Source organism: Schistocerca nitens, chromosome 3, assembly GCF_023898315.1.
Source record: "Schistocerca nitens isolate TAMUIC-IGC-003100 chromosome 3, iqSchNite1.1, whole genome shotgun sequence".
NCBI lineage: Eukaryota > Metazoa > Arthropoda > Insecta > Orthoptera > Acrididae > Schistocerca > Schistocerca nitens.
In genome coordinates this window covers 222,547,629-222,559,234 of record NC_064616.1, presented here as the reverse complement: position 1 = coordinate 222,559,234, position 11,606 = coordinate 222,547,629, and the positions used below count along the sequence as shown (strand labels likewise).

Genomic DNA, 11,606 nt, shown 5'->3' with positions numbered 1-11,606 from the left:
TCAGTACAATCGCACAAAGCAGGTAGCAGCAACACCATCTACGTTCTGTGTACAAGGTGGCCAGAAACAGCCTGAAAAGCTTATAACGATGTTGCAAGATAGATTGTGCTGCGAAATAATTGCCAAGACAAAACGCGATGCGTTATGCTGTTTCCCAGTAAATTGTCGTTTAAGTTAGCCAATCGGTCCACTGCGCGCTGAAATTCATGTGACCCGCCAGATACAATTAGTGTCAGTTGCTCTCAGAGCGTAGATGACAGCGGAAGAAACTGCTCTACCTTTGGCTCGTGTTCGACTCTTACCACAGTCCAACTTTCTCTATCAGTCTCTTGTTCGGTTTTAGGAAACCAAACGAAGATCATGTTTGGCGACAATGACTCTGGAGGGCCGCTTGAATTTGCACTTACAACTTCTTGACTATCTAAATTCAGTGCTGATTAACTTGAAAACGGCGCAACGTATCGAACCTACTCTGAAACATCCTTATTTGTTGTTTCTGACTGCCTTGTATAAGAAAAGATTACGCAGCGGATTTCTCATTCAGAAATCAGATTTAAATGTTGAAACTTCCTGGCAGATTAAAACTGTGTGCCGGACCGAGACTCGAACTCGGGACCTTTGCCTTTGCGGGCAAATGCTCTACCAACTGAGCTATCCAAGCACGACTCGCGCCCCGTCCTCACTGCTTTACTTCTGCCAGTACCTCGCCTCCTACCTTCAAAGCTTTACAGAAGCTCTTCTGCGAACCCTGCAGAACTAGCACTCCTGAAAGAAAGGATATTGCGGAGACATGGCTTAGCCACAGCCTGGGGGATGTTTCCAGAATGAGATTTTCACTCTGCAGCGGAGTGTGCGCTGATATGAAACTTCCTGGCAGATTAAAACTGTGTGCGGGTTATTTGGTAACCGTGATAGCGTTACGGAGATGTTTAGCACACTCAAGTGGCAGACTCTGAAAGAGAGGCGCTCTGCATCGCGGTGTAGCTCGCTCGCCAGGTTTCGAGAGGGTGCGTTTCTGGATGAGGTATCGAATATATTGCTTCCCCCTACTTATACCTCCCGAGGAGATCACGAATGTAAAATTAGAGAGATTCGAGCGCGCACGGAGGCTTTCAGACAGTCGTTCTTCCCGCGAACCATACGCGACTGGAACAGAAAAGGGAGGTAATGACAGTGGCACGTAAAGTGCCCTCCGCCACACACCGTTGGGTGGCTTGCGGAGTATAAATGTAGATGTAGATGTAGAGACTCGAACTCGGGACCTTTGCCTTTCGCGGGCAAGTGCTCTACCAACTGAGGAAGTTTCATATCTGCGCACACTCCGCTGCAGAGTGAAAATCTCATTCTAGATTTAAATGTTGTTTGCTTATGAGAAGATCTGCCCCTCCAGGGTAGCCGAGAGCGCAAATGCGCTGCTTTCTGGACTCGGGTAGGTGCGCCGGCCCTGGATCGAATCCGCCCAGCGGATTAACGACGCGCGCCGGTATGCTGGCCAGCCTGGATGTGGTTTTTAGGCAGTTTTCCACATCCCGCTAGGTGAATACCGGGCTGGTCCCCACGTTCCGCCTCAGATACACGACTCATCGCAATTAGAACACTTTCGCACAAATTAATGGCTTACACTAGACGCAGACAGCTGGGGTACAATACTTACATCCTGAGGTGGTTCGGGATAGCGGCAGGAAGAGCATCCAGCTACCCTCTGCAACTAACACTGCCAAATCCGTACTAACACGGCCGACCCCGAGGTGTTGCGGGATGAAGGCCCAAAGAAAGAAAGAAAGAAAAACGTTTATTAGAAGATCGTGTTATGCATAGTGTAAGAAAGTGAAACGTCTCCCACCACGTGTCGGAATTCTACAGCGGATGGTACATGGCCTATCGAGACAGAGATTTATCGTTCCGCGATGTGGCTGTTCTCGTTGCTCAGGGTCACAGGATTCTCATGCGAATATGGAATCGATGGATTGAGGTGGGTTCTAGTCAACGTCATACACGATGTCAGCGGCACCGCTCAACTAGCACCAGAGATGATACACATATTCGCTCGGTCGTGCAGTACCCTACAGACATGTCTTGTAATTTGAGTCAGCATTAGTGATGGGACAACCGACCGTTTTTAACAATTGATTGGTCATTCTATTGTTTCTTCGTTCAGTCAGTTTTTTCAGTCAAATGAAACAACTGAATAAAACTAGTCTTTTCGGCCATGTCAGCTATAGGAATGTTTCCACTCTCTCGCAAGGTTTAAGTGGTTTCCCTCAATGTAAGACAATCGATTGGGACAAGTCTCCATCGACAGCGACCTTTATATGAATGTTTTCACTTACTCACCGGGCTTGAGTTGTTTCATTCAGTGGGATACAAATGGGTTTGCGTGACCTTATTTACATACTTCTTCAGCCTTTTCGGTTATACGCTAAAGCTCCCAACAGACTGGTATAAGCTTGCGTATTCAAATACAGAGATATGTAAACAGGCAGCATACGGTGCTGGGGTCGGCAACGCCCATATAAGACAAGTGTTTGGTGCAGTTGTTCGATCGGTTACTGCTGCTACAATCGCAGGTTATCAAGTTTCAACGAGGTGTTATAGTCGGTGAACGAGCGATGGGACACAGCATCTCTGAGGTAGCAATGAAGTGGGGATTTTCCCGTATGACCGTTTCACGAGTGTACCGAGAATATCAGGAATCCATTAAACATCAAATTTCCGACATCACTGCGGCCGGAAAAGGATCCTGAACAACGGGATCAACGACGACTGAAGAGAATCGTTCAACGTGTCAGAAGTGCAACCATTCCGAAAATTGCTGCAGATTTCAACGCCGGGCCATCAACAACTGTCAGCGTGCGAACCATTCAACGAAACATCATCGATATGGGCTTTCGGAGTCGAAGGCCCACTTGTGTACCCTTGATGACTGTACGACACAAAGCTTTATGCCTCGCCTGGGCCCGTCAACACCGACATTGGACTGTTGGTGACTGGAAACATGTTGCCTGGTCGGACGAGTCTCATTTCAAATCGTATAGAGCGGGTATGGACACAACCTCATGAATCCATGGTCCCTTCACGTCAGCAGGGGAGTGTTCAAGCTGGAGGAGACGGCAATGGTGTGCGGTGTGTGCAAGTGAAACGATATTCGACCCCTCATACGTCTAGATACGACTCTGACAGGTGACACGTACATAAGCTTCATGTGTGATCACCTGCATCCCTTCATGCCCGTTGTGCATTCCTACGGACGTGGGCAATTCCAGCACGACAATGCGACATCCCACAAGTCCAGAATTTCTACATAGTGGCTCCAGGAACACTCTTATGAGTTTAAACACTTCCCCTGACCACCAAACTCCCCAGACATGAACATTATTGAGCATATCTGGGATGCCTTGCAACGAGCTGTTCAGAAGAGATCTCCACTCACTGGTACTTTTACGGATTTATGGGCAGCCGTGCAGGATTCATGTTGTCAGTTCCCCCCAGCACTACTTCAGACATTAGTCGAGTCCACTCACATCGTGTTGCGGCACTTCTGCGAGCTCGCGGGGGCCGTACACGATGTTAATTATGTGTACCAGTTTCTCTGGCTCTTCAGTGTAGATGGATCATGACTAGGGTTGATAACTTTTGTTAGAGACTAGTAAAGTGTTTTATTTTAAGGACGTGTGAATAAATGTATATTTCTAAAACTAAAGTAATTGCAAAATGTATCTAGTTACTTACTCCACTACGAATTTTCGTAATAATGGCATTAAATATCAAATTCTGATTGGTTTTAAAAGTATAATATGTGGTGCTGCACTCTAAATTTATGTATCTATAAATGACAATCACTGTTTAACATGTTCTTATTAGGTCTGTTTCTTGTCTGTTCGTTCGGTATAAATTTTGCAACTGATTTTAAACTAACTATCAGGTAAGCTACAGACCTGACACTTCGAACATAGCTCAGAACTGGATGTCACTGCAATATTAATTCCTTTAGAGTCTGTTGTGTGACGGAGTGTATTTTGTTTTTCAGTCTGTCTGTCTATTCCGCACAAATTTTCCAAAAGACTTTTAACTAACTTCTCGATAACCTCAAATTTGGAACTTTCAACTTAGCTCGCAAGTGGATGACGATACAGTATTAACTCGTTCTCTTTTCTGGTATGTGGCCGAGAGTATTTCGTGTACCAATGCCGTTTCCCTATTTTTCCGTTCCAGTCGCGAATGTTTCGCAGTTAAGAACGATTGCTGCTAAGCCTCAGTGTGAGCTCCATTGTTTCCAATTTTTACGCTCGCGGTCTTTTCGGGAGGTAAACATAGGAGGAATCAATATATTGGTTGACTCAGCTAAAGAGAAACTGAAATAAACCTGAAATTTACCACATGTATCTGTTGCAATCTCATCAAAATGTTTAAAATCAATTAAAAAGCTTCACACACACACACAAGACTAAAAAGCAGAAAATATCTATTAAAACAAAAAACTTTTTAATATAACACTATTCCTATCTGAAATGAAAGAATGACTCATTCAGTCAATATGTAAAGCTACAACTGTGTCGAATGCTTTCATTCGATTACTCCCACACACTGCTTTTACTCGGAAAAATACATAAATAACAATCCAATCAACACGTAAAACTAAAATCGACTGACTCGATTTTTTTCATTCTGTTGCTCCCGCAGAAATCTATTGCTTTCATTCGTTTTCTCCCAAAGACTGGTTACAGTCAAAAGAATGAATTAGCAGTCCGACGAACTGAACCATTGTTTTCATTCGGCTGCTCCCACAGACTGGTTTCACTCAAAAGAGTGAATGAGTAGTCCAACCGACTGGATCGCTTGTTTTCATTTGGTTGCTCCGATACACTACTTTCACTCAAAAGAATAAATAAATAATTCAACCAATACGGAAAACTACAACAGAATGAGCCGATTGTTTCTGCAACGACCGAATGAAGAGAATGTTCCCAGCACTTCTCAGCAGGGCGACAAAAAAATGGTTCAAATGGCTCTGAGCACTATGGGACTCAACTGCTGTGGTCATAAGTACACTAGAACTTAGAATTACTTAAACCTAACTAACCTAAGGACAGCACACAACACCCAGCCATCACGAGGCAGAGAGAATCCCTGACCCCGCCGGGAATCGAACCCGGGAACCCGAGCGTGGGAAGCGAGAACGCTACCCCACGACCACGAGATGCGGGCAGGGCGACAACTGTTGTCCTTTCTCTTGACGTGGGAAGAGAGGTAAGTGTGCTGACAGAGGGGGGCCCAACGACAACACTGGCTGTATTAGTGGCAGCACTTCATCTTTTCTGACGGGTCTCAGTTGCATACAGTATAGATGGACGTATCTGTGTATGGAACCCACAAGGAGAATGAATGTTGTCAGAATGCATCCGTCATCGTCATACTGGTACAGCATATGGCGTGATGCTACGGGTCGTCGTCGTGTACACAACACATCATATCTATTTTGCATAGATATTTTGTGCAGTAGGCACTATATATCTGACATATTAAGGTCAGTGGTTGCGCTCTGTCTCCAAGGTCTCCGTTTACTCTGAAGAGCCAAAGAAACTGATACACATGCCTAATATCGTGCAGAACCCCGAGAGCACGCACAAGTGCCGCAACACGACGTGGTATAGACTCGACTAATGTCTCAAGAAATACTAGAGGGAACTGACACTATGAATACTGCAGAGCTGTCCATAAATCCGTAAGAACAGCACGTTACAAGGCATCCCAGATATGTTCAATTATGTTCATGTCTGGGGAGTTTGGTGGCCAGGGGAAGAGTTTAAACTCAGAAGAGTGTTCCTGGAGCCACTCTGTAGAAATTATGGACATGTGGGGTGCCGCATTGTCCTGCTGAAATTGCCCAAGTGCGTCAGAAGGCACAATGGACATGAACGGATGTAGGTGATCAGACAGGATGCTTACATACGTGTCACCTGTCAGAGTCGTATCTAGGCGTATCAGGGGACCCATATCACGCCAACTGCACAGGCCCCACAACATTACTGAGTGTCCACCAGCTTGAACAGTCCCCTGCTGACATGCGGGGTCCATGAATTCATGAGGTTGTCTCCATACCCGTACACGTCCATCCGATCGATACAATTTGAAACGAGACTCGTCCGACCAGACAACATGTTTCCAGTTATCAACAATCGATGTCGGTGTTGACGGGCCCAGACGAGGCGTAAAGCTTTGTGTCGTGCAGTCGTCAAGGGTACAAGAGTGGACCTTCGGCTCCGAAAGCCCACATGGATGATGTTTCGTTGAATGGCTCGCACGCTGACACTTGCTGGTGACCCATCATTGACATCTGCAGTAATTTGCGGAAGGGTTGCACTTCTGTCGCGTTGAAAGATTCTCTTCAATCGTCGTTGGTCCCGTTGTTGCAGGATCTTTTTCTGGCTGCAGCAGAGTCGGAGATTTGATGTTTTACCGGATTCCTGATATTCACGGTACACTTATTAAATGCTCGTACGGGACAATTCCCACTTCATCGCTACCTCGGAAATGCTGTGTGCCATCTGTTGTGCGCCGACTATAACACCACGTTGAAACTCACCTAAATCTTGATAACCTGCGATTGTAGCAGCAGTAACCGATCTAACAACTGCGCCAGACACTTGTTGTCTTATATAGGTGTTGCCGACCGCAGTGCCATATTCTGCCTGTTTACATATCTCTGTATTTGAATACGCAAGCCTATACCAGATTCTTTGGCGCTTCAGTGTAGATAATGTAGGACCGAACGTTGTCCGTGCTGCCCTAATTTAACTGGATACAGAATTTGTTCGCCTGTTGACACGGCCAGCATGTTCTGCAGAACTCTCACCCTCTGAAAATAGCTGGTCGTGGGTTGCCGAGAGACTGGCATGCCTCCATTCACCAGCCACTATGACTGAAGAACACTGGCATATAGTTGAAGACGAATGGAATGACGTATCCGTATCTATCGTCCAATCTCAATTCGGAAACTGGAAATTTGTGGTAAGTTCCTATGGGACCAAACTGCTGAGGTCATCGGTCCTTAGGCTCACCCGCTACTTAATCTAACTTTCTTACGCTAAGGACAACACACACATCCATGACCGAGGGAGGACTCGAACCTCCGACGGGGGGAACCGCGCGAACTGCAGCTATCGCGCGCGGCCAGTCTCAATTCGACTCGGTGCCCAACTAGTATTTTATTATTTCTGTTATTATTATTCAAAATGGTTCAAATGGCTCTGAGCACTATGGGACTTAAATGCTAAGGTCATCAGTCCCCTAGAACTTAGAACTACTTAAACCTAACTAACCTAAGGACATCACACACATCCATGCCCGAGGCAGGATTCGAACCTGCGACCGTAGCGGTCGCACAGTTCCAGACTGTAGTGCCTAGAACCGCTCGGCCACTTCGCCCGGCTATTATTATTGTTGTTATTATTATTTTATTTGCTGCAATCTACAAATGACTTTTCACATATTGACTAAGAAAGATCTTATTTTCATAATATTAAATTGCTACATATTATGAAGATTAGTTGATTTTTTGGTATTTTGAAAAAGTTATAGCTTAAAATATTCGGAGATTTAAAACTAATAACGAAACAAAATTGCTTAAAATTAAGAATTTATGTATTAAGAAGGTAGGAAAACAGGAAGATACAAAAGAGGTTAGGCCTACACGATGGGCATTCAATTAGCAATGCAATACTTTTTTTTCTGAAAGCAGGTAGGTTTTATTCAGGATTCCAGTACACCATATTACTCCTCACACTTTTGGCTACAACATCCTATTATTCAACATCAGCTTCGTTCAATGTGACCGCCTTACGGTACCTTACGAGAGGGCCTGTATGCCCGCGTGGTTCCTATCTACTCGTCAACGTCGGAACCAACGTCCTTCTGCGTCAATAACCTCCTCATTCTCCACGTAGTGCTTCCCGCGGAGTGCATCCTTCACTGGGCCAGGCTGATGGAAGACGGAATGTGCGAGATCCGGGCTGCAGTGTGGATGAGGAAGAACAGTCCAATGAAGTTTTGTGAGCTGCTCTCGTGTCCGGAGACTTGTGTCGGCCCTTCCTTTGTCATGGAGAAGAAGTTCGTCTGAATTTTTGTCACGCCGAGCACGCTGAAGTAATTTTTTCAGTTTCCTGATGGTAGCACAATACACTTCAGATTTGATTGTTCCACCATGAGGGAGGACATCAAACAAAATATCTCCTTCAGAGTTCCTGAAGATCGTCGTCTTAACTTCACTGACTGAGAGTGGAGCTTTGAACTTTTTCTTCAGAGGAGAGGTGGTGGCCGCTTTGTTTCCAGTTCGAAGTGATGGACCCATGTTTCAGGGCCTATGACAACGTTCGACAAAAAATTGTCACGATCAGCCTCGTAACGCACGAGCAGTTCCGCACAGATAGTCCGTCGATGCTCTTTAGGATCTTCTGTTAGGCGGCGAGGAACCTAGCTTTGAATACGCCAACTGGTGGACAAGTGTGTCAGCACAACCAACAGAGACATTCAGTTGAGCAGCGAGGTGTTTGACTGTGATCCGTCGATCACCTCGAATGAGAGTGTTCGCACGTTCCAACATCGCAGGAGTCATAGCTGTGTGCGACCGGCCCTATATCTACACTACTGGCCATTTAAATTGCTACACCACCAAGACGACGTGCTACAGACGCGAAATTTAACCGACACGAAGAAGATGCTGTTATATGCAAATGATTAGCTTTTCAGAGCATTCGCACAAGGTTGGCACCGGTGGCGACACCTACAACGTGCTGCCATTAGGAAAGTTTCCAACCGATTTCTCATACACAAACAGCAGTTCACCGGCGTTGCCTGGTGAAACGTTGTTGTGATGCCTCGTGTAAGGAGGAGAAATGCGTACCATCACGTTTCCGACTTTGATAAAGGTCGGATCGTAGCCTATCGCGATTGCGGGTTATCGTATCGCGACATTGCTGCTCGCGTTGGTCAAGATACAATGACTCTTAGCAGAATATGGAATCGGTTGGTTCAGGAGGGTAATACGGAACGCCGTGCTGGATCCCAACGGCCTCATATCACTAGCATTAGAGATGACAGGCATCTTATCCGCATGGCTGTAACGGATCGTGCAGCCACGTCTCGATCCCTGAGTCAACAGATGGGGACGTTTGCAAGACAACAACCATCTGCAGTAACAGTTCGACGACGTTTGCAGCAACATGGACTATCAGCTCGGAGACCATGGCTGCGGTTACTTTGGACGCTGTATCATAGGCAGGAGCGCCTGCGATGGTGTACTCAGTGACGAACCTGGGTGCACGAATGGCAAAACTTCATTTTTTCTGATGAATCCAGGTTCTGTTTTCAGCATCATGATGGTAGCATCCGTGTTTGGCGACATCGCGGTGAACGCACATTGGAAGCGTGTATTCGTCATCGCCATACTGGCGTATCGTACGGGGTGATGGTATGGGGTGCCATTGGTTACACGTCTCGGTCACCTCTTGTTCCCACTGACGGCCCTTTGAACAGTGGACATTACATTTCGCATGTGTTACGACCCGTGGGTCTACCCTTCATTCGATCCCTGCGAAACCCTACATTTCAGCAGTGTAATGCACGACCGCATGTTGCAGGGTCTGTACACGCCTTTCTGGATACAGAAAATGTTCGACTGCTGCCCTGGCCAGCACTTTCTCCAGATCTCTCACCAATTGAAAACGTCTGGTGAATGGTGGGCGAGTAACTGGCTCGTCACAATACTCCAGTCACTACTCTTGATGAACTGTGGTATCGCGTTGAAGCTGCATGGGCAGCTGTACCTGTACACGCCATCCAAGCTCTGTTTGACTCAATGCCCAGGCGTATCAAGGCCGTTATTACGGCCAGAGGTGGTTGTTCTGAATACTGATTTCTCAGGATCTATGCAGCCAAATTGCGTGAAAATGTAATCACATGTCAGTTTTAGTATAATGTATTTGTCCAATGAATACCCGTTTATCATCTGCTTTTCTTCTTGGTGTAGCAATTTTAATGGCCAGTAGTGTACGAGACCCTGACGCTCCCGCGGTGGAAGCGCGGTTTATGCCTGTATCATGTGCGTGACAGCGATAGTCCTTCGTTGGCTTTCACATGGCGTTGTGGCGCCATTGTCCGATACACCTTAACAGTTTGTTGCTGGAGGCCCTTGCACTACACTCGCTGTCGGACGTCCCGCCGCCATTCTTTTACTTCCGCCACTTTTTCTTTGAGCTGAGCTACGTACGTACTGCAATAATGCCAACGCACTTAAGATCCACGAAGGCGATCTGTGGCTTTTTCAGTACACAGGTCACAGAATGTGGTTGAGGGGAAGCATCCCCACGTCGACTGGCGTGCCGTTTGGCGATCGGTGTGCGCTCCTCATCTTGACACTGACGTCCAGTTTGCATGTTGCCTTACTGGCAATGGGAAGCAAGTATGCCGGTCACACTTTCACAGGATTCACCTCGCAGATACTCCGTTGTGAGTCGCTTGTGATGTATACAGACGAGCATCGCCTGGTGTGCAGATCAGCCAGACGTGTCTGATCACTGGTGCGACAGGTGTTGTTCCTAATTACCCTAAGTACGACTCCTCATCAGATACATACTCAAGTGCTGCTCTTTCCGGATGCGAGATGCTTCCCGCAAGCGAAGACGACCTCTGTGTAGCGGATTTGTGGACACCCAGCTCACTACTCGTTTGCTGATGGCGAGAGAAGTATCCTTGATGTTTGGCAGTTCCTTAATGAACGCCATTATGCAGTTGTCCGCAATCCAAAATGCAGACAATTTTTCTACAATTTCCTTTGCAGTGTCTTCCTTAAACCACCCCAGAGTTGGGGTGCTCCTGTCATGAAGAGTCAATCCCCTTGGAATCGGTATATTGTCTAGTCATCGGCACGTTCTTCTTGGAAAAACTATACGTCGATTGTCTCCTTGAGTCTGACGTCTTGCAGCGCCCTTCTCCTCGTGACGCCGATTTCCTGCTATTCTCGGTGATGTTAATGTTAATTTTTTTAAAAAAGAAAAGAAAACAGGAAAATAAATAAATAAACAATTGATGTTCATTGTACCTCCACTCCACGTTCCCTATGTTTTGCTTGGTTCCTGGAGGGTGGGAACAGGACATGGTAGCCAGCCCTCGGGTTGCGACCCCTCCCACTTTGCCCCCACCCCTCCATTTGAGTACCAGGAAGGTTCCTATAGATAAAAAAATATCGGGTGAAATTCTGTAAACTTTTTATTTTTAAATCATTATCGAATGACTTTGATTATTGTCTTCATTTAGGTAACTGGATTAAATGCATTTTTTTCAAGTTTCTATTCCTTTGTCACATGATTTTCATCACCGTGTAACTTTTTCTGTTGCTCTCATCTTTTTTCCTATGTTTCCTTATCCACCTGTCGTGTTGGTACAAGTGATTTTAATTATTTCCATCCACTAGCTCCGATTCAGTTACTTCCGTTCCTGCATCTATGTTTTCAAATGGTTGAAATGGCTCTGAGTACTATGGGACTTAACATCGGAGGTCATAAGTCCCCTAGAACTCAGAACTACTTAAACCTAACTAACCTAAGGACATG

The 11,606-nt window shown here is 46.1% G+C and overlaps 1 non-coding gene across 1 annotated transcript; it reads right to left on the bottom strand.

The window, feature by feature from the left end:
- Positions 1–588: 588 nt before the first annotated feature.
- Trnac-gca (transfer RNA cysteine (anticodon GCA)) lies at positions 589–662 on the bottom strand. Its single transcript has one exon. It is a non-coding gene; the product is annotated as a tRNA-Cys (tRNA).
- Positions 663–11,606: the final 10,944 nt, after the last annotated feature.